Source organism: Entelurus aequoreus, linkage group LG25 (assembly GCF_033978785.1).
Source record: "Entelurus aequoreus isolate RoL-2023_Sb linkage group LG25, RoL_Eaeq_v1.1, whole genome shotgun sequence".
In the NCBI taxonomy this organism is placed as follows: domain Eukaryota; kingdom Metazoa; phylum Chordata; class Actinopteri; order Syngnathiformes; family Syngnathidae; genus Entelurus; species Entelurus aequoreus.
Genome location: NC_084755.1, coordinates 28785242 through 28808139, shown reverse-complemented (window position 1 = coordinate 28808139; position 22898 = coordinate 28785242). Strand labels below are relative to the sequence as shown.

The 22898-nt window shown below is 40.3% G+C and overlaps 1 protein-coding gene across 2 annotated transcripts in view; it reads right to left on the bottom strand.

The window, feature by feature from the left end:
• tlcd4b (TLC domain containing 4b) overlaps positions 1 to 17250 on the bottom strand; it is a 65767-nt gene extending 48517 nt beyond the window's left edge. The window contains exon 1 of one of the 2 annotated variants that reach the window (XM_062036437.1): positions 16924 to 17250. The gene's annotated coding sequence lies outside the window, so the exon portion shown is untranslated. The remainder of the gene's footprint in view (positions 1 to 16923) is intronic. The other variant, XM_062036438.1, reaches the window with a different exon arrangement.
• Between the last annotated feature and the right edge of the window lie 5648 nt (positions 17251 to 22898).

Below are 22898 nucleotides of genomic sequence, written 5' to 3'. Positions count from 1 at the left end.
GAACAAATATTGCAGTCTAAAACATGACATTTTTTAATACAGTTGTACCTCGGCTAATCGTTATGCTTCTGGTTTTGAGCAAAAATTTGGGCTACGAGCCTCCCCACCGCTAGTTGTGTAGCGAATGCCACAGTGAACCCCGTAAGATTTTAACCAAAACATCCGATCTTGCTTGTTAGCATTAGGTTATAGCTAGAGGTCGGCATACAATTGTTGACGAAAACATGGGAGCGAAGAAAGTTTGTGTGAAAGACAGTGTTGCGAAGAAGAAGCGGATGATATTCATTGAATTAAAGAAAAAAATTATCAAAAAACACGATCGAGCGAGTAGCCGACTTGGTGAAGGAGTTTGAGCGAATGGCACTGCTAGTCTGCACCATACCGTAGCAGAATGAGTCGATAACGTCAGCCAAGGACAAAAGAAATATATGAATGGCAGATATTTATCCGTGAAAACATGGGAGAAGCTGCTGATGGTGTGTTTGACAGAGAAGCAGCTTGAACACAGTTTTTTAACCATAGTCCTCCTAGAGCAGGGGTGTCAAACTCAAATACAGAGTGGGCCAAAATTTAAAACTGAACAAAGCCGCGGGCCAAGGTTGAACAAATTAACCTTTTTGATAGGGACCCAAACAAGTTTTGCATTAAATATTGAACAAGCAAGGCTTATATAACTTTATAGTGACATGCAAAATTGAGTTTCAAATAATAATAATAATTAAAAAATATCAATGGCATATGAAATACAATTTAAATAAAAATTGAATGCCTCTTTTCTATTTGCAGCCTTCTGAAGTAAATATCAACACTAACTTTTTCCACAGGCTAAAAAAGTTGAAAATAAAATAATGAATAAAACAACCATTCAGGACTTTAAACTGCTCAGTTTGCAACACACTGATCTAATCTGATGTGCCCAAGCCAGATACCTGCCATCTTTTCTTGGATGCTAGTTCATTAATGTCGGGGCTCAGTCTTTGAGCTGAGGCATCCCTCATTATCGAACGAAGGTGTTCATCAGTCATTATATCTCGTATTCCACAGTCCTGGGCGTGCCTTACAGGCACTGCTTTTAACGTCCTCTATGAGCTGACGTCACGTCCGCTTTTCATCCCTTCTAACAACGTGCCCGCCCAGTCACAAGATATGAGCGGCTTCTGTACGCACACACACACGTAAATGCAAAGCATACTTCATCAACAGCGATACAGTTTACACTGAGTGGCCGTATGAGCAACTTTAACATTGTTACAAATATGCGCCACACTGTGAATCCACACCAAACAAGAATGACAAACACATTTTGGGAGAACATCCGCACAGTAACACAACATAAACACAACAGAACAAATACCCAGAACCCTTTCCAGCACTAACTCTTCCGGGACGCTACAATATACACTCCCGCTACCGCCAAACCCCGACGCCCCCCCCCCCCCCCCCCCCCGCACACACACACACCTTATAGCGGAAGAAGTCTGGAGCTAAAGCCATAGAGAAGTTTCTTGAGCACTAAAATTGTGGTGAAGCTGTATTATCATTTGCACTTTAATTTTTTGGACGGTTTAGTTAAGAAACATCCATCCATCCATCTATTGGATGTCCCTTTTGGGGTTGCTGGAGCCTATCTCAGCTGCATTCGGGCGGAAGGCGGACAAGTCGCCACCTCATCGCAGGGCAGTTAAGAAACGTATTCATTATTATTTACTTTTATTTATTTTAGCACAACATCATTTTTTAGACGCGTCCTTGCTCGTCCATGCAGACTGAACACTGGCCGAGAGTTGGTAGGCGGGCGAGGGTAGAGTCGGCTCTCTTGGGTTGCTTTGTTGGGTCTGCTCCTGTCTCTGGCCATTCTCCCCCCACCCCAGCAGACGATGTTGTGGAACACCGCAGAGGCCACCACAGTGTGTGTGTGTGTGTGTGTATATATATATATATATATATATATATATATATATATATATATATATATATATATATATATATATATATATATATATATATATATATATATATATATATATATATATATATATATATATATATATATATATATATATATATATATATATATATATATATATATATATATATATATATATATATATATATATATATATATATAAATAATATATATATATATATATATATATATATATATATATATATATATATATATATATATATATATATATATATATTTTTTTAGCTGTATGTAGAAATGGCTGGTTGCATCAGCTATGCTCTTTTAATGTCTTTAATGTCCTTTGCTGTTTCCCTCTTACACACATGTTTATGTGTGCTATGGCTATGAGGTTTTTTTCCTTGGCCCAGGCTTAGACTGAATTTTTTTTTTTCACTCCCTGCCCCAGCGTTTACCTGTTTCTCACCTTTATTGTAAGGGGCGCCGGAATTTGGCAGACCCGTCAGCGATCCTGTTCTGTCTCCCTGTAATGTTTGTCTGCTCTTGAATGGGATTGTGCTGAAAATCTTAATTTCCCCTCGGGGATTAATAAAGTATTTCTGATTCTGATAACTATGTACCTTTTTTTTGTCAGTAATTTATGAGTCTCTTTTTATGCCGTGTATTTCTTTAGTACTTATCAGCTAGTAAACCTTATGTTTATGTGTTAAATAAATCATATTTTGACTTCTTTGCTCAATCCATTCCATAATTTAATTCCACTTGCTGATAAACGAAAGGTTTTAAGTGTTATACGTGCATACGAAAGTTTATGGTTTAAATGGCAAAGGAGTCAATCACCTTGGAGGAAGTGTCGACTGTCATGCTAGTAATAGGACAGTGTGGGTCAGCAGCAATATACGGTTATTGATAGATGTCATTGATATACGGTTATTGATAGATTAGGGCTGGGCGATATATCGCGGGTTTGTCTCTGTGCAATATAGAAAATGACTACCGTAATTTCCGGACTATAAGCCGCACCTGACTATAAGCCGCACCAGCTAAATTTAGGGGAAAATACAGATTGCTCCATATATAAGCCGCACCCGACTATAAGCCGCAGGGTTTTGATGTGTAATTACCGTAGTATATAGGGGTTCCTGCTACCACGGAGGGGATTGTCGGGACGGAGATGACTGTTTGGGAACGCAAAGCGTCCCATTTATTAACAATAAATCTTTCTATCATTCAATCAAACTTTCACATCTTTGACATGGCGAACAGCATTCGTGCAGAGTACAAATAATACAACGGTGCAAAGTAATACTAAGTGCTCGCCTGTACGTTATCAAAATAACCAGCCTACCGGTATATGAAAAGTCAGTCTTTAATCATTGTGTCATCGTTTTCCTCCTGCGTACTAAAACCACCGAAATCCTCTTCGTCGGTGTCGGAGAAGAACAGGCCGTAAATAAGCCGCACCCTTGTATAAGCCGCAGGGACCAGAACGAGGGGAAAAAGTAGCGGCTTATAGTCCGGAAATTACGGTATATCGTGATATTCGAGTATACGTTCTCACCCAGTTGCTTTTAGATGCTGCCATTACACTACAGGCTCTTCCCACCCCTTCTTGTGTCTCCTTCTCACAGACCGCAAGCGCACCTTCTACATACGTCACGTCATACGTCACATACGTATACGCCCTCGCGGAGCAGAGAGGTAGCGGCATGGGTAACGTTAGGTGTGGTGCGAGTGGTAATACAAGAGAAAGAAGGTGCGAATCTGGTAACAAATGAAGGAGGAATTAATTCCCAAGAAAAACAGCAAGGGGTCCATCGTCTGGCGGTGGTTTGGCTTCAAGTGGGAATATGTCAAACAGACAACCGTAATTTGTCAAGTGTAGGGCAAAGCGTTTCTACAAAAAGTAGCATTACTGCTTATATGTAGCATCATTTGAAAAGTCACCTGCTAGAGAATGAAGAGTGCTTACTCCACATGTCAACATCTCCGGCCGATGCCACACCATCAAAATGCCGAGGCAAACATTTCCAGAACAACACCGTATGAAAAAAAGAGTCGACAACAAAAGGAGATAACGTCCGCAGGAACCTACCACATAGTGAAGGACATACACTATTTGATTTCCTATTATGTAGCTCATTTTTATTTGACACTTATTGAAATATCTTGTGTGACATCATGTTTTTAAACTATTGTAGTGGCGTTCTGTACAAAAAAATGCACTTTAATTTAGTGTTGTTTTGATAAGTCATCTTAGTGACACCATGCACAAAAGTGCACTAATAGCTTGTTTCAAAATGTCTCTGACAATCTTGCACTTTCTGTTTTGAAATGACATGAATGTTTGTGCCACTGCTTAATAACTGTTTAATAAATACAGTTTTCGTTTGACTTAGTTGTGATTTCCTTCTCTGCCTGAAAGTTTAAAATGAGCATATATTAATGCAGTATGAAGAAGAATGTTTTAATGTAGACACATAGAATCATCATACTGCTTTGATTATATGCATCAAGTGTTCATTCAAGGCTAAGGCAAAATATCGAGATATATATCGTGTATCGCGATATGGCCTAAAAATATCGAGATATTAAAAAAAGGCCATATCGCCCAGCCCTATGACAGATACAATATTGTAATATAAATAAGTAGTGTGCTACTATCATGGTGAAAAGGTAAACTGTTGAAAATGTAGAACTCCAAAGTTAAAAGAGAATTGCACTTTTTAAAAATGTGCCACTGCTATTGGGAGACAAACACAAATGCCTTACTTTTTTCATACATTCTAACTCGTAAATAAATGCTAGTAAGAGGCAGCTAACAATGCAGCTAATGGGGATTTGATCAATTCCGCCTATAAACCGCTCTAAAAAAAAAATTAAAAACCTCCATCACAGGATATTATTATATTTTATAAATATCTGCGCATTGCTTTCACGGTTTGATTTCAAATTCCCGCGACAGTGACCAAATACACAAAAACAGTTTACAATAGGTAAAAAAAAGTTGGTTTTGCATAATAAGGCTTCTCCAAGTAAACAAAGATGGTAAGCTGAAATGTGTCAAACACGTTTTCATTGAGGGCCACATCACAGTTATGGCTGCCCAAAGAGGGTCGTTTGTTACAGCAAATAATATATGAATTTGCCTATGCTTTTTATTATTTTATATATATATATATATATATTTTTTTACGTACACTGTAAAAAAACATGTTCATTTTGTAGTAAAAAACTGTCAACTTTGTCACCAGAATTTTACTGGAAAATATACAGCGTTTTTTTTATTATGGTAAGTGGAAAAACAGTACAACTGTTTTTTTACGGCAAAAAAATAAAAGCTTAGTCGCGAGAATTTTATTAAGACAATGACAGTGATTTTTTTTATACAACATATTAGTGTAAATGGAAAAACCGTAACTTTTTTAAAATTGCGTAAAACGTGCCGATTTATTATTTACAGTAATACACCGGAAAAATAACAATTGTAGATTTTACGGTAAAAAACAGCTCAGTTGACAGAATTTTACCATTAAAAAAACGGTTAATATCTGCTTACTTTCTGTTTAAACATGTTCTATCTACACTTCTGTTAAAATATAAACAACCACATACTCTTCTGTTGTTTGATACTTTACATTAGTTTTGGGTGGTACTACAAATCAATCCAATACCAAGTAGTAACAGGATCATACATTGGTCATATTTAAAGTTATCCTGTGTCCAAAGACGTGTTTCCTGACTTTATAAACAATAGTAAAGACAAAAGATTTTGTGATAATAAAAAATATCCACCTAATCATTGTGGTATCGTTATAGTCGACGTCTGTGTAGACCCACCCGCGGCATTTGTTTACATTCAGGTGCTCTAGCTTGCTGTTAGCGGTGAGCTATTGTATCCTCCTACGGTGTATAGTGAAGCATGTTTAGCTATTCTCCGTCCTGCAGGGATGATACTTAACTTTTTTTGTCGCCATGGAGGCGAGGATTAGTGATTAAGAAGTAGCTAAAGCACTGCCGACTGCGGATGGACGTTAGTCACTAGCTAACGGCTAACAAGAGCAAGAGCTAAGCACCTCTTACAGAGCGGCGCTTCAGTGTTTAAAGCTAGACCTGGGCCGATAACAAATTCTGCTCGACGATATATTGACGTACCAACTATTGCCGATAAACGATATTATTGCCGTTATTTTTTTGAGTACGAATCAACCACTGATGTAAGGAAAACACATAATAATAATGCAAGTATACCCTTTCAAATGCAACCAACCTGTGTTTTTCGTATATTTCAACTAGAGATGTCCGATAATATCGGCCGATAAATGCTTTAAAATGTAATATCGGAAATTATCGGTATCGGTATTACCTCCCGATATTCCCGGGAGACACCCGAATTTCAGTGCCCCTCCCGAAGATTTCCCGGGGCAACCATTCTCCCGATTTCCACCCGGACAACATTATTGGGGGCGTGCCTTAAAGGCACTGCCTTTAGCGTCCTCTACAACCTGTCGTCACGTCCGCTTTTCCTCCATACAAACAGCGTGCCGGCCCAGTCACATAATATATGCGGCTTTTACACACACATAAGTGAATGCAAGCATACTTGATCAACAGGCATACAGGTCACACTGAGGGTGGACGTATAAACAACTTTAACACTGTTACAAATATGCGCCACACTGTGAACCCACACCAAACAAGAATGACAAACAGATTTTGGGAGAACTTCTGCACCGTAACACAACATAAACACAACAGAACAAATACCCAGAACCCCTTGCAGCACTAACTCTTCCGGGACGCTACAATATACACCCCCCGCTACCACCAAACCCCCCGCCCCCATCTCCCGAATTCGTAGGTCTCAAGGTTGGCAAGTATGCTCTAGTACAGTGGTTTTCAACCTTTTTTCAGTGATGTACCCCCTGTGAACATTTTTTGAATTCAAGTACCCCCTAATCAGAGCAAAGCATTTTTGGTTGAAAAAAAGAGACACAGAAGTAAAATACAGCACTATATCATCAGTTTCTGATTTATTAAATTTTACAACAGTGCAAAATATTGCTCATTTGTTGTGGTCTTTCTTGAACTATTTGGAAAAAAAGACATAAAAATAACTAAAAACTTGTTGAAAAATAAACAAGTGATTCAATTATAAATAAAGATTTCTACACATAGAAGTAATCATCATTTAAAGTGCCCTCTTTGTGGATTGTAATAGAGATCCATCTGGATTCATGAACTTAATTCTAAACATTTCTTCACAAATATTTATGGAACATGTCCACAAAAAATCTATCTGTCAACACTGAATATTGCATTGTTGCATTTCTTTTCACAGTTCTTTTTGACAGACATTTTTAAAAAATCTCACGTACTCCTTGGCATACCTTCAAGTACCCCCAGGGGTACGCGTACCCCCATTTGAGAACCACTGCTCTAGTATACTCTGGACTGAAGCTGTGTGAATTCATTGTTGTCGTAGCTGTTGTTTCGAGGCATGTTTAAAAAAATAAAAAAAATAATGCACATTGTGAAAGTCAAAGTATAGTATTTCCCATAGTTGTAGTGGGTATTAGGATTATCTCAGGGAGAGCATGTCCCAAATTCCAAGCTGCTGTTTTGAGGCATGTTAAAAAAAATAATGCACTTTGTGACTTCAATAATAAATATGGCAGTGCCCTTGTTGGCACTTTTTTCCATAATTGGAGTTGAAGTTGTTCTCTTATTTTGGAAAACCTTGTTTTTGATTGATTGACTGAAACTTGTATTAGTAGATTGCACAGTACAGTACATATTCTGTACAATTGACCACTAAATGGTAACACCCGAATAAGTTTTTCAACTTGTTTAAGTCGGGGTCCACGTTAATCAATTCATGGTAATTCATGGCATCACAACAAAATTAGGCATAATAATGTGTTAACTCCACGACTGTATGTATCGGTAGATATCGGAGTCTGTAATTAAGAGATGGACAATATCGGAATATCGGCAAAAAAGCCATTATCGGACATCTCTAATTTTAACATTATAATTGAATGTACACTTTTAAATACAAAGTAAAATAAAACAAACACATAATACAAATAAAATATACTCTGTAAGCAAGATTTTGCACTTGAATAAAAATAACAACCACAATCAATAAAATAGATTCTGTCTCTGTTGAGGAGGTGGGGCACCCTCAAATATACACAACTAAACAGAAAACAAAATGGATAAAATAAAGTTAATGCGATCAAAATGATCACGGTTATCATTTTTATCATGTTATTGTTGAATATGCTCAAAAAGTACTTATACACAGACTAAAATATTTAAACCAAGTTTTTTTGTTTTTTTAATAACTAAAATAAATAGACACAATATACCTTCTCGGCAGAGGAAACATCAAATATTGTCCTCGCTTCTAAAGAGCCATATTATTTTTATCTGTGTGTTTAAATATGTTCATCTTCTTCCAATTTACATTGTAAAGAGTGATCATTTGTTTCACTTCTGGTTTATGTGACGTCCCGTGAGTTCACACTTCCTGTTGCACGGAGTCGGTGTCCGTCTGTTTTAACCGTCGCTCTGTTGTTTAGACAGCAATGTGTTTCCCCAAGTTTAGACTGGGGAATGACGTTAATATGTGTTGTTTACATGTTAACATTAAAGCCAGCTAGCAAGGTAGCGCCAGTTTGTCCGCATCAAAGTGCAGTTCTGAATGATGGGTTTTTGATAGAGATGTCCGATAATGGCTTTTTTGCCGATATCCGATATTCCGATATTGTCCAACTCTTAATTACCGATTCTGATATCAACCGATACCGATATATACAGTCATGGAATTAACACATTATGCCTAATTTTTTTGTGATGCCCCGCTGGATGCATTAAACAATGTAACAAAGTTTTCCAAAATAAATCAACTCAAGTTATGGAAAAAAATGCCAACATGGCACTGCCATATTTATTATTGAAGTCACAAAGTGCATTATTTTTTTTAACATGCCTCAAAACAGCAGCTTGGAATTTGGGACATGCTCTCCCTGAGAGAGCATGAGTATGTTGAGGTGAGGCGGGGGGTGTATATTGTAGCGTCCCGTAAAAGTTAGTGCTGCAAGGGGTTCTGGGTATTTGTTCTGTTGTGTTTATGTTGTGTTACGGTGCGGATGTTCTCCCAAAATGTGTTTGTCAATCTTGTTTGGTGTGGGTTCACAGTGTGGCGCATATTTGTAACAGTGTTAAAGTTGTTTATACGGTCACCCTCAGTGTGACCTGTATGGCTGTTGATCAAGTATGCATTGCATTCACTTGTGTGTGTGTGAAAAGCCATAGATATTATGTGACTGGGCCGGCACGCAAAGGCAGTGCCTTTAAGGTTTATTGGCGCTCTGTACTTCTCCCTACGTCCGTGTACACAGCGGCGTTTTAAAAAGTCATACATTTTACTTTTTGAAACAGATACCGATCATTTTGAAACAGATACCGATAATTTCCGATATTACATTTTAAAGCATTTATCGGCCGATAATATCGGCAGTCCGATATTATCGGACATCCCTAGTTTTCGAGCATTTTAATTTAATACTGTAACACTAACCGTCGGGAGTTTTACAGCGGCTATTATCACTGCCGTTTATTTGTGGTTCAAACTCCAGCAGCCGCAGAAACCGATGCAAAAAAGTGGTCGCTCTTGCAGACTGTCTTGCTCGCCAAAAATGCATGTTAAAAAAAAAACCTTCGATATGAACCTAAGAACCGCAGGGGTCGGCAACCCAAAATGTTGAAAGAGCCATATTGGACCAGAAATACAAAAAAGTAATCTGTCACAAGCCGCAAAAAATGAAAAGACTTACGTATATAAATGTTATAATGAAGGCAACACATGATATATCCGCTATAATAGCCTACAATCAAAATGACTATTTGTCGCAGGCTGACGCAAATCTTCGTTGACAGAAATGTTGAAATATAATATTTATTCTACACGTTTTTAGAACATTGGAAAACATTAGTAAAACTTCTCACAGGGGGAGATAACTCCTGGAAATGACTGTCTTAGAATGGCCAAAGGTATAGATGTGTGTGTCCATGTTAAAGGAAACTTCTTCCAATGGATTTATTACAATCTTTGCAAGCTGGGTAACGTTTGCTGTGGTCTGGAACAACAAGGCACACAAACTACTATCAGACATGCAGCCAATATTACATACAGATAATGTGTCATGAGAAATGGAAACTAAATACACAGAGGACATAAGTAAAGGACATTAAATATACCTACAAACGAGGCATAATAATACAATATGTGCATACAGCTAGCCTAAATAGCATGTTAGCATCAATTAGCTTGCAGTCATGCACTGACCAAATATGCCTGATTAGCACTCCAACAAGTCAATAACATCAACAAAGCTCACCTTTGTGCATTCACGCACAGCATAAAACGTTTGGTGGACAAAATGAAACAAAGAAAGAGTGGGATAAAACACGTCTTTCCGTGGCAGCGTCGGAGAACGTCATACATCTAAACAAACTGTTGAGTCACAGTCCACACAACGGTGAGTTCAAGGGCTGCTGAAATTAGTAGGACAAAACGGGGCTGGCCAAATACTCTCATCAGTGAAGCATAAACACAAACATATTAAACAGTGGGCTTTCTAATAATTAGGAATGTTTGTGTCATGTTTGTCCTCCTACAGAAACCGTATCACAACAAAAAACATATTTTCACCCCGTTTTTTTCCATTTCCATACATTTTCGAAAAAGCTCCATGGAGCCACCGGGACGCCGCTAGGCTCTAGAGCCGCGGGTCGCTGACCCCCGGGCTAGGGAGACGCGGGTTAGCCAGGCCTACACTTTGTGATGGTAGCGGGCCAGCGGCATTGCTTCGCCGCACAAAGAGTCAAAGACACTTAATGAAAGACACCATGATTCACCCTCTTCTTTTCATTCCGCTATTACACAAACACGCACAGCTTTTGAAATCGACTTAATCTTCATTTATCGTCAGTTAATTGACTTATCAAATATCGGCCCAGGCCTATTAATGACTTTATTGTTAGTTTTTAAGTAAGAATACATCAATTTTCCCCTTTCTATCCCCACACTGTTTCTACTTTAAGTACTACGCGCGTTGCCCAACATGCGTCTCTGCTCATTTAAAGGGAAACTTCGGTTTTTTTCAACCTGGGCCCTGTTTTCATAATTTTTTCTGTATATGTGAGTGCTGGATAAAACATTTTTTGAGGTCGCGCCAGTATTGAGCAGGGCAGGCAGCCTCCAGCCCAGCTAACGCTCGTACACAGGGCAACTGGCTCTCGTCAAAATTCGGCCTATAAACATGCATTTTTTTCACACTGACAGGCTCAGATAGTTACAATGAGTGTCCGACAACATACTAGAAAGGAGAAATTAACGTATGTCTCTACCTTTAGCTGGAGATCGCTGTTTGTTGTGAGCTGTGTCCAAATCTCACCACGCTACAAATCTCGTTCCGAAATCTCACGATAACTCGCGACAAAACACCGGTGGAAAAACAGTTACCTGACTGAGGTGAAGAGAGACGACCGAAGTGATTTTGTATTGGACTAAGTTACCGAAGACTGTTAGTTTAGTTTTATAGAAAAGGGTTAGGGTTAGGTAACTGTTTTTCCACCGGTGTTTTGTCGCGAGTTATCGCGAGATTTCGGAACGAGATTTGTAGCGTGGTGAGATTTGGACACAGCTCACAACAAACAGCGATCTCCAGCTAAAGGTAGAGACATACGTTAATTTCTCCTTTCTAGTATGTTGTCGGACACTCATTGTAACTATCTGAGCCTGTCAGTGTGAAAAAAATGCATGTTTATAGGCCGAATTTTGACGAGAGCCAGTTACCCTGTGTACGAGCGTTAGCTGGGCTGGAGGCTGCCTGCCCTGCTCAATACTGGCGCGACCTCAAAAAATGTTTTATCCAGCACTCACATATACAGAAAAAATTATGAAAACAGGGCCCAGGTTGAAAAAAACCGAAGTTTCCCTTTAACAAGCAATGTCATGACGGCGCGGGGGGATAAAAAGTACCAGTATTTTTTTAAAGCAGTATATTAGGGTTGTACGGTATACCAGTATTACTACAGTATCACGGTACTAATGAATCAAAAACGGTTCTATACTCTGTTTGAAAAGTACCGGTTCCCAGGTAAGATGGCGCGTCATCACGTCGTGACATAGCTGGTTTTACGAACAGAGGAGCATGTTCGGCAGCGCACACACACGGAGTACTTACAAGCAGACACAGTGTGTAGACAGAAAAGGGAGAATGGACGCATTTTGCCCTAAAAAACTAAAGATAAAGGTGAAGTTATAACACTGAAACGCCCTCAGGAAGAGGTTCTTTAAAACATGGTTAGCTAGCTTAGCTAGCAGCAAACATCCATCCGCAGTCAGCAGTGTTTTAGCTACTTCTAAATCACTAATCCTGACCTCCATGGCGACAAATAAAGTACGTTTCTTACAAGTATCATCCCTGCAGGGGAAGGAATAGCTAAACATGCTTCACTACACACCGTAGGTAGATACAATAGCTCACCGGCGTCACAACTAACAAAAGCGAGTGCTCCTGAATGAAAACAAATGCCATGGGTGGATCTACACCTGACATCCACTGTAATGATACCAAGTACAATAGCGTATCTAGTTGATATTACTTCGATATTTCTTTCCTTTTTAAAAAAATCATATTATATTCATAAACTCAAGAAATATGTCCCTGGACACATGAGGGCTTTGAATATGACCAATGTATGATCTTGTAACTACTTGGTATCGGATCGATACCTACATTTGTGGTATCATCTAAAACTAATGTAAAGTATCAAACAACAAAAGAATACGTGCTTATTACATTTTAACAGAAGTGTAGATAGAACACGTTGAAACGGAAAATAAGCAGATATTAACAGTAAATGAACAAGTAGATTAATCATCAATTTTTACAGTTTGTCCTTCATAATGTTTACAAAATAATAGAATGATAAATGACACAATATGTTACTACATATGTCAGCAGACTAATTAAAAGACCTTTGTTTGTTTACTTACTACTAAAAGACAACTTGTCTAGTATGTTCACTAATTTATTTAAAAACAAGATTGCAATAATAAACATATGTTTAATATACCCCAAGATTTTTTGTTAAAATAAAGCCAATAATGCCATTGTTTGTGGTGCCCTTTATTTAGAAAAGTATCAAAAGGAATCGAAATACCTATATTTTGGTACCGGTACCAAAATATAGGTATCGGGACAACCTTACAGTATAGTATTTTTAATTCACTAGTACAGTGGTACTTTATTAGTACCACTATACCCTACTGCAGACAACCCCCTTAAATGCTGATTCATTCATGGATTTGTCTTTGTCCTGTCGCCTAATAGTTGAGGCACTGGGCAGCACATGACACTACAGGCATGTGGCCTGCATGGCGCTCTATATTTACACTAAAATGCATCTACGTCATGGATGCATACTGTCAAACAAACACAAGACTCCCACAATGTAGGCTACATCTTCAGGGTTACATGCACCACTACCATGTGCCCCCACAAAGTAGCACGACTCCTAAGTCGGATAACCCCTTAAACTAATAATTATTTAGCCTAAGCCCCGTTTCAGCCACTCGAAACCATCGTTTAAGGTAACCCTCCTTGGATAATTTTTTACACGGGTAAGTGCGCCGTGTATTTCTTGAATCTCCGGGTATCGACTCATTGATCGTTTACAAACGGAGTTCGGAGAGGAAGTGAAGTCAGAAAGAACGCGCCACAGCCAGCTTCATAACAACCGCAGCTAACCACTGGAAAGACAGAGGCGAGTCATCCAGACATGCCCGTGTTTCTCATTCTTCCGTCTGTACAGACACTTGTGGAAATCACACATGAATACCTTAAGAGAAAGCGATCGCAGCTATTTGGAATACAACACTTCTCAGACGGCAAGAGAACTTTCCAATGTCCAGGTCAGCTGTGATTCTACTTACCGAAAAACTTTGTCCATTTGTCGAAAGAGAGACATCGAGAATGCGGGCTCCCGTGGATGTGATAAAAAAAAAGGTGGCGCGTGCTTTGTATTACCTGGCCGTCAAGGGAAGACTACGGAAAACGGCGAATGCTTTTGGACTGTCAAAGCAGACTGTATCAGTTATTGTCCGCCATGTATGTCGCGGACTCAACGTCTAGGTCCAGAGTATATAAAGTCACCAAAAAGGAATGGACAATGAAGATGAAGGCAAAAGAGTGAGGAGTGTCCTGCCCAGATCCCGAGATTGATTGTCGTAAAATATTCTTTATCACATTGTTTACGTGTCCATTAAAGATTTGATTAATGCCGCACAGCACACTGGATTCCAGTTCATTGAAATACCACAACACTGAATACTGTTCAGATAAGTTACATTTAAGAACTTGCATGCAAAGCAACTATGATGTGCGCATGCGTATTAGGTCTTAAACCAGACCTGGGCAAATTAAGGCCCGGGGGCCACATGCGGCCCGTTAAGCTTTTCAATCTGGCCCGCCGGACATTCCCAAATATTTTTTTTAGATCTTTAAGATGGAAAGTGTAGCTGCCGTTATGATGTGCAGTCATGTTTTCTAATGACCGTAAGTCTTGAACTATACAAAATATTCCAATGGTTGGAATCTGCACTTTTGGATGATATACCAGTTGCTATGGTAATCCAATTAGTTACTATGGTCATCTAATTAGTTACTATGGTCATATACGTCACAGTAGCTCAGACTAGGCACCAAGCAGTGTGGGCGGGAAGCGTTTTTCACAACAAAGTTCTAAAGCTTAGTGATATATCAGATACATCAGATTGAAGGTGGGTTTATTCTGTACCCTTCGCGTTCATATTTCACTGTTTGTTGCATTTTTGTTGCATTTCACTTGATTGTAAAATATGTCGATCGAAAGGGGGTGTGACGTTCATATTTTGTCAATATTCAGTGTTTTATCGTTCATAGAAAAATGTACAATTCCATTACGTTTTTTAAAGGCCTACTGAAACCCACTACACGCAGTCTGATTTATATATCAATCATGAAATCTTAACATTGCAACACATGCCAATACGGCCGGGTTAGATCAGTAAAGTGCAATTTTAAATTTCCCATGAAATATCCTGCTGAAAACGTCTCGGTATGATGACGTTTGCGCGTGACGTCACGGATTGTAGCGGACATTTTGGGACAGCATTGTGGCCAGCTATTAAGTCGTCTGTTTTCATCGCAAAATTCCACAGCATTCTGGACGTCTGTGTTGGTGAATCTTTTGCAATTTGTTCAATGAACAATGGAGACAGCAAAGAAGAAAGCTGTAGGTGGGAAGCGGTGTATTAGCGGCCGGCTGCAGCAACACAAACACGTAGCCGATGTTTCATTGTTTACATTCCCGAAAGATGACAGTCAAGCTTTACCATTGGCCTGTGGAGAACTGGGACAACAGAGACTCTTACTAGGAGGACTTTGAGTTGGATATGCAGACGCGGTACCGTGAGTACGTACGCAGCTGTGGCTTCCAAACATTTGATCGCTTGCCCGTACGTGCGTGCCGCTATGTGCATGTCACGTACGTAACTTTGGGGAAATATATGTGCTGTATGAACTTTGGGGAGGTGAACGGTACTTTGGGCTGTGGGATTGAGTGTGTTGTGCGGGTGTTTGAGTTGTATTGGTGGGCTATATGGACGGGAGGGGGGAGGTGTTTGTTATGCGGGATTAATTTGTGGCATATTAAATATAAGCCTGGTTGTGTTGTGGCTAATAGAGTATACATATGTCTTGTTTTTATTTACTGTTGTAGTCATTCCCAGCTGAATATCAGGTCCCACCCGCCTCTCACAGCATCTTCCCTATCTGAATCGCTTCCACTGCCCTCTAGTCCTTCACTCTCACTTTCCTCATCCACGATTCTTTCATCCTCGCTCAAATTAATGGGGAAATCGTCGCTTTCTCGGTCCGAATCGCTCTCGCTGCTGGTGGCCATGATTGTAAACAATGTGCAGATGTGAGGAGCTCCACAACCTGTGACGTCACGCTACTTCCGGTACAGGCAAGGCTTTTTTTTTTATCAGCGACCAAAAGTTGCAAACTTTATCGTCGATGTTCTCTACTAAATCCTTTCAGCAAAAATATGGCAATATCGCGAAATGATCAAGTATGACACATAAATTGGACCTGCTATCCCCGTTTAAATAAGAAAATCTCATTTCAGTAGGCCTTTAAGGCGGTCTGTCATAACATTTTTAGCATTCAATCAGACATTATTGTGAGGTTTTGTATTAGTGTCCCTAAAAATAGATATACCGGCCCCCAGACACATTTTTTTCTCTTAATGTGGCCCCCCGAGTCAAAATAATTGCCCAGGCTTGTCTTAAACGGTGGCATTGTTGTGTGTGTGTGGACACAGATAAGGTTAGGTGGGATTTACCCTGGATAACCTTATCCGGCTTAGTGTAAACGGGGCCTTATTGTCTCATAGCTGCATGTGGGTGAATAATTCATGGCCATTCTTCACCTGGCAAGCGCCGGTGTGGGAGGCAGCGACACGGACGCCCCCCGCTTGCAGCCCCGGGTAGGCGATCCGAATCTGACCTGGTTCCACGGGTCTATCCGGCTGCTGTCAGGGTGGAACATGAATAATGTCCTCGCTGCAAAGACGCATAGCAACACCACAGCACGCTTGCAATAAAAAAAATACAAATGTGATGGCACTGCAGGTGGTGCGAGTGCAAATAAAAGCATCGCAGTAGCATGCAGACGACGGTTCTATTAGCGACGAGCCGACTGGAACGTATCCGAAAACAAGCACATTGTGTGGGGGAGAAAAGGCAAGGAGGGCTAGCAAGGAGATGCGCCTTTAGCCCAAGATGTAAATATGGCTCTTTAATGGAAAAGCGGGCGGGCTTTGTGTTTGATGTGGGAGTAAAAAAAAAAAAAAAAAAGGCGCTCCGTGGGTACCTGATCTCCGTCGCATAGGCCGGCGTTTCAGCAGCCTCTCCTCCACTTTCTCTCCCAAGTTGGCGGCTAGCAGGTCGGCTAAACTCGGAGCTCACTCGTCAACAAGGAGGGGGGTTGGGGGGGGGGACCGGGGAAAAGGAGCCCCCCTGCGCCACGTGAACGAGTCCGGGTCACCATTACACCCTCGCGGCCGCCGACGACGACTCTTCTCCGTCCTCTCGCAACGCGTTGCCGCGTCGCCCGCCTGGTCGTGGCCGTGGAACCGGTCGGACGCGGAAGTTTAAAAAAAAAACCCTCGCTTTTATTTTGTTGACAGTCAGCGGTCAGGGGGCCGACTGATGACGTCAGGAAGTACCCGCCCCCACCCTTTCGTTGAAGGCCACGCCCTCCAGGAACAAAGGCCCCTTTTTTTTCAAAGCGATACGTTTGGGGCAGGATTTGATGTAACGTCGACATTATTATTCGCCCAATTGGCTGAAAAGGATAAAAAAAGAAAAAAGAAAAGATGAATACATAATAATAAACACATTGATTAAAGAAGAAATGGCCTTTAATAATCAATCACTTTGTATTTGAGAACTAATTCAATGAAAAGCACTGTTGTATATAGAGGCATTTCATTATGGAATACTCTTCATTTAAATATTAGGACTATTCCCAGTAAAAAAGCATTTAAGAAACATGTAAAGTCACTTTTTAGACTTAAAGGCCTACTGAAATGAGATTTTCTTATTTAAACGGGGATAGCAGATCCATTCTATGTGTCATACTTGATCATTTCGCGATATTGCCATATTTTTGCTGAAAGGATTTAGTAGAGAACATTGACGATAAAGTTCGCAACTTTTGGTCGCTCATAAAAAAAGCCTTGCCTGTACCGGAAGTAGCGTGACGTCACAGGTTGTGGAGCTCCTCACATCTGCACATTGTTTTCAATCATAGACGCCAGCATCGTGAGCGATTCGGACCGAGAAAGTGACGATTACCCCATTAATTTGAGCGAGGATGAAAGATTTGTGGATGAGGAAAGTGAGAGTGAAGGACTAGAGGGCAGTGGAAGCGATTCAGATAGGGAAGATGCTGTGAGAGGCGGGTGGGACCTGATATTCCGCTGGGAATGACTAAAACAATAAATAAACACAAGACATATATATACTCTATTAGCCACAACACAACCAGGCTTATATTTAATATGCCACAAATTAATCCCGCATAACAAACACCTCCCCCCTCCCGTCCATACAACCCGCCAATACAACTCAAACACCCGCACAACACACTCAATCCCACAGCCCAAAGTACCGTTCACTTCCGCAAAGTTCATACAGCACATATATTTCCCCAAAGTTACGTACGTGACATGCACATAGCGGCACGCATGGACGGGCAAGCGATCAAATGTTTGGAAGAAAGCTGCGTACTCACGGTAGCGCGTCTGCTATCCAAGTCAAAGTCCTCCTGGTTGTGTTGCTGTAGCCCGCCGCCAATACACCGATCCCACCTACAGCTTTCTTCTTTGCTGTCTTCATTGTCCATTAAACAAATTGCAAAAGATTCACCAACACAGATGTCCAGAATACTGTGGAATTGTGCAATGAAAACAGAGCTGTTTGTATTGGGAATGTAAAAAAAAATAAAAAAAAAATTAAATTGTTATATGTATCCAGTGATTATACTATAAAGTTATTTTCCATTTAACTTCATCAGTTTTACATTATTTTTATTCAAAATCGCTGAATTTTCACATTTGCCGTTGAAATACTGAGAAGAGACTTGCGGTGAGTCACCAGCCAGTTGAGCCTCACCATGGATTGCGCAATGACTCGGCTAACTGCTGGCCTGCTGTGCAGTCAGACTGTATTGCTATATGAATTATATTATACATTTCCATAGTTTAGTTAGCTGAGGTATATAATGTACAGTGTATTTTGTCAACAACTGTATGTGTGTAACGTATTTCTTGTGCTGAGCAATCATAAAACGGCTGCAAAAGACGCACTATGTGAGGCTCGCAGTAATCCCGCCTCCTGGTGTAGAGGGCTGTAGTGATCCCAGAGATCATTCTTGCGACTACTCGGCTGCAGAAGAAGTGACAACAAGCAGCAACAGTTAGCAGCGATCGTTTATTTTTTTCTCTTGCCTGAACTTTTAACATGGAGGATTACATATCTAAAATAAAACAGTTTTCTAAACTGGACTTTCAATCGAAGCAGAAGGTAATACTTAAAGGAAGATCTCCATCGAGACAGAGAGACTTTTAAAACTGAAGAAAGATAAGGAAGACTTCTATAAACAAGTTATCGATGCTTTTGTTCAAAAGGAGCTGCGCATGGACTTCATTTATAAGTAAAGGTAAGACCATAATAACGTTTTTTTTTTAATTAAATGTGCTTTTTTGTTTGCTACAGTTTGTATGTGTAAAGTTAAAGTTAAGTTAAAGTACCAATGATTGTCACACACACACACACTAGGTGTGGTGAAATTTGTCCTCTGCATTTGACCCATCCCCTTGCTCACCCCCTGGGAGGTGAAGGGAGCAGTGGGTAGCAGCGGCGCCGCGCCCGGGAATAATTTTTGGTGATTTAACCCCCAATTCCAACCCTGGATGCTGAGTGCCAAGCAGGGAAGAATGCTGGTATGAGCTTTTAAACACAACCCGTTAACTGCTGCCAATCAAATGGTGAATAAGATACTCTTTAGGGTTCATATGTTTGTAAATCTGACTGTGATGAAGTCAGTGCCTCACCAGTCATGAACCTCACCGCACGTCACTGTCAGTTTGAGAACTTTTTTTGTTTTGTCTTTCCCTTTTTCCTTTCTTTTATTGTAACTGGATCTGTGTAGTTATTTTATTTTATTAATTTGAGAATTTTCTTTTTCTTTACCTTTTTTCTTTCTTTTATTGTCACTGGATCTGCGTATGTTGTGTAACTGGATCTGTGTACTGTTATTTTATTTTATTATTTTGAGAATTGTCTTTTTCTTTTTTCTTTTATTTGTACCGTATTTTTCGGACTATAAGTCACTCCGGAGTATAAGTCGCACCGGCCGAAAAAGCATAATAAAGAAGGAAAAAAAACATATAAGTCGCATTTTTGGGGGAAATGTATTTGATAAAACCCAACACCAAGAATAGACATTTGAAAGGCAATTTAAAATAAATAAAGAATAGTGAACAACATGCTGAATAAGTGTACGTTATATGAGGCATAAATAACCAACTGAGAACGTGCCTGGTATGTTAACGTAACATATTATGGTAAGAGTCATTCAAATAACTATAACATATAGAACATGCTATACGTTTACCAAACAATCTGTCACAACTAATCGCTAAATCCCATGAAATCTTATACGTCTAGTCTCTTACGTAAATGAGCTAAATAATATAATTTGATATTTTACGGTAATGTGTTAATAATTTCACACATAAGTCGCTCCTGAGTATAAGTCGCACCCCCGGCCAAACTATGAAAAAAACTGCGACTTATAGTCCGAAAAATACGGTAATTGGATTTGTGTATGTTTTGTAACTGGATCCTGTGTATTATTATTTTACTTTGAACTTTTTGAAAAGGACCCCGGGAAGACCAGCCTGGCATTTGTGCGTCGGCTTATGGGGATCTTCAATAAATCCATCCATCCATCTTCTTCTGCTTATCCGAGGTCGGTTCACGGGGGCAGCAGCCTAAGTAGGGAAGCCCAGACTTCCCTCTCCCCAGCCACTTCGTCCAGCTCTTCCCGGGGATCCAGAGTCTTCCCAACGTGTCCTGGGTCTTCCCAGTGGCCTCCTACCGGTCGGACGTGCCCTAAAAACCTCCCTAAGGAGGCGTTCAGGTGGCATCCTGACCAGATGCCCGAACCACCTCATCTGGCTCCTCTCGATGTGGAGATTTACAGCGGCTTTACTTTGAGCTCCCCCCGGATGACAGAGCTTCTCACCCTATCTCTAAGGGAGAGCCCCGCCACCCGGCGGAGGAAACTCATTTCATTTCCGGTCATAATCCAAAGCTCATGACTATAGGGGAGGATGGGAATGTAGATCGACCGGTAAATTGAGAGCTTTACCTTCCGGCTCAGCTCCTTCTTCACCACAACGGATCGATACAGCGTCCGCATTACTGAAGACGCCGCACCGATCCGCCTGTCGATCTCACGATCCACTCTTCCCTCACTCGTGAACAAGACTCCGAGGTACTTGAACTCCTCCACTTGGGGCAGGGTCTCCTCCCCAACCTGCCTCCTCAATAAACAATAAACAATTTGTATAGCCTTTAATGTTGCAATTAAAAAAAAAACGTATTCATCTTATAATTTCATTGTTTGTAACTCCTTGTTTATCCAGTATTTATTAGCTTTTGTCAATTTAATTCATTCTTAACTACATATTTATGAAATATCTATACATTTGACTAATTATATTGCGTCACATTAAAAGATTTGATTCATTTGTGTTTTTTCATTAGAATATTTTAGTTGTATAGAGTCAAAGTCATTGCGGTGGTGGCCCTCCTTAAAGGCCTACTGAAACCCACTACTACCGACCACGCAGTCTGATAGTTTATATATCAATGATGAAATCTTAACATTGCAACACATGCCAATACGGCCGGGTTAACTTATAAAGTGCAATTTTAAATTTCCCGGGAAACTTCCGGTTGAAAACGTCTATGTATGATGACGTATGCGCGTGACGTCATTAGTTAAACGGAAGTATTCGGACACCATTGAATCCAATACAAAAAAGCTCTGTTTTCATCTCAAAATTCCACAGTATTCTGGACATCTGTGTTGGTGAATCTTTTGCAATTTGTTTAATGAACAATGAAGACTGCAAAGAAGAAAGTTGTAGGTGGGATCGGTGTATTAGCGGCTGGCTGCAGCAACACAACCAGGAGGACTTTGACTTGGATAGCAGACGCGCTATCCGACGCTAGCCGCCAACCGCATGGATGATCGGGTGAAGTCCTTCGTCCTTCCGTCGATCGCTGGAACGCAGGTGAGCACGGGTGTTGATGAGCAGATGAGGGCTGGCTGGCGTAGGTGGAGCGCTAATGTTTTTATCATAGCTCAGTGAGGTCCTGTTGCTAAGTTAGCTTCAATGGCGTCGTTAGCAACAGCATTGTTAAGCTTCCCCATGTTTAATAGTATTGTTGATTTTCTGTCTATCCTTCCAATCAGGCGTTTATTTGTTTTGTTTCTATCTGCATTTGAGCACGATGCTATCACGTTAGCTTCGTAGCTAAAGAGCTTCGCCGATGTATTGTCGTGGAGATAAAAGTCACTGTGAATGTCCATTTCGCGTTCTCGACTCCCATTTTCAAGAGGATATAGTATCCGAGGTGGTTTAAAATACAAATCCGTGATCCACAATAGAAAAAGGAGAAAGTGTGGAATCCAATGAGCCCTTGTACCTAAGTTACGGTCAGAGCGAAAAAAGATACATCCTGAACTGCACTCTAGTCCTTCACTCTCACGTTCCTCATCCACGTATCTTTCATCCTCGCTCAAATTAATGGGGTAATCGTCGCTTTCTCGGTCCGAATCGCTCGCGCTGCATTGTAAACAATGGGGAAATGTGAGGAGCCCTTCAACCTGTGACGTCACGCTACTTCCGGTACAGGCAAGGCTTTTTTTATCAGCGATCAAAAGTTGCGAACTTTATCATCGATGTTCTCTACTAAATCCTTTCAGCAAAAATATGGCAATATCGCGAAATGATCAAGTATGACACATAGAATGGATCTGCTATCCCCGTTTAAATAAAAAAAAATCATTTCAGTAAGCCTTGAAGATAGTGTTTTCTCACCTGGTTCCTCTGAAAAAACGCCACATTTGATGTATTTTTGACAACTCCTTCCGATTATGTGTCTGAAAACCAATAAACAAATGTTAAAAAACAACAACAAAAAAACCCATCATGTTTATTGTGCTGTACATTTTTTTTTTAATAACGCGAGCCTTATAAACTATTG